This window comes from Chiloscyllium plagiosum, unplaced genomic scaffold, assembly GCF_037043375.1.
Source record: "Chiloscyllium plagiosum isolate Xiang-an unplaced genomic scaffold, Cpla_swu_hap1 HiC_scaffold_37, whole genome shotgun sequence".
Lineage (NCBI taxonomy): Eukaryota > Metazoa > Chordata > Chondrichthyes > Orectolobiformes > Hemiscylliidae > Chiloscyllium > Chiloscyllium plagiosum.
Genome location: NW_028270175.1, coordinates 24804344 through 24805922, shown reverse-complemented (window position 1 = coordinate 24805922; position 1579 = coordinate 24804344). Strand labels below are relative to the sequence as shown.

At 37.2% G+C, this 1579-nt stretch overlaps 1 long non-coding RNA gene across 1 annotated transcript in view; it reads left to right on the top strand.

The window, feature by feature from the left end:
* The window catches only part of LOC148139782 (uncharacterized), a 519617-nt gene that overhangs the window by 233682 nt on the left and 284356 nt on the right, over nucleotides 1-1579 (top strand). The window lies entirely within an intron of this gene.

Here is a 1579-nt window from a genome sequence, read left to right as displayed (position 1 = left end):
GCTAATGACTCCTATTTATTGTGCGCAGCTTGATTCATTTGTGTATGGAAAGAGAAGTGTTTAGAACTAAGGACTAACAGATGGATCTGTGGAAAGTCATGTAATATATGGTCACTGCTGGCTTGAGCAAGTGAGGTGGAATCCTGAAAATAGTCTACTGAATTATCAAATGCTTCATTAAACCTGATGGGTATTTATTGGAAGATTCATATTTGTCTTGTGACATTGTTTTGGCTTTGGGAGTTTATTTCTAAGGAAATCTTTCCTTTTATTTGTAATACAGGAGCTGAGTGAAGGGGCACACGCCCACAGCTGGAGTCATTAAAAGAAAGACTAGCTCCTGGTTTCTTGTGAAGCAGGAGCAGTACAAGACACAGCTCTACTCTCCACAAAAGCCTTCCCCCGCCCCCAGAGGGCATTTTAAATCGCTCCTGTGTTTATAGTTAGTCTATAAGCTATGCTCCTGGTTAGGAATGTTCCCTGTGTGCAATCTTTGGAATCTAGAATCATTATGTAGCTAACAATAAATTATGGTGTGATAATGTATTGATGTTAAATGCAGTCCAGGCTAGTAGTAAATCAGCTCAATTAATGCTTTTCACTAGAGAGCAAAATTGCAATGGTTTACTGCCGATTTACTACAGGGAAATTATATAGTCACCTCCATAATAAGTCAGATGTTGACTGTTTTTTCAAATAATTCTTGCTGAGTGTCCTGTCCTCATGCATATAGATTTCACAGACTATAAATTACCAGTATATTAATAGGTATGATTTGCTGGTTAACACTATTGAAATAAACCCTAGATGACATATAGGCTTAAATTAAATTGTCCAAAGATCGCTTTATCCTGAGATTGGTCTTGTAGTTGACATTGTGTAGCTGTTAAAGGAGATGTTCTGCACTTAAAGCAAGAACTGTTGGAAAGGGAGGAAGGTGAAGCACAAAGGGGTAAAGTATTTTCAGGGTGCATTCTCTTCATCTGTGAGTACATTTTACACCATACCTAATACACAGCTATTTATTATCAATGTTAAAAGATCTTTTCAAGCTAAAGAACTGCTGTTTCAGATCTTCCTGTCTTTCAGAGTCAGTTTCTTCTTGAGATGTGTTGCAGGAAAGTCTTGTGCTTGTCGGAGTAATGTTGTTGAGTTAACTGGAAACATAGGTCAGCTTGAGGGTCAATTTGAAAATGCCACGTTCCAGAAAATCCTCTACTGGTTAGGTTTATCATATTGGTAATGATCACAGAGCTCAAGATTAATATACCTTTTGATAAACTAAACAAATTGCTGAGGGTTATAATCAAATCTGCTTAAAGCTCCCAGATTCCAATTATTTGCGTTGACTCAGCTGTTCTCATTACTGTAGGTACAACAACAGGGTAAAGAAGTGAAAAATAATTGAGCTTACCATGACTTATTCCGTGGGCAAAGAGCACATGTTACCAGAAGATTAGTCTGGAATCATAATTGCAATAATGGCAATTAAAGTGAAATACCAGGTGGCTATTGTCTCTTATGAAACTGGACCCACAAATTCAAGAAGAGGAAAAATTAGCAACAAAATCAATGGTTA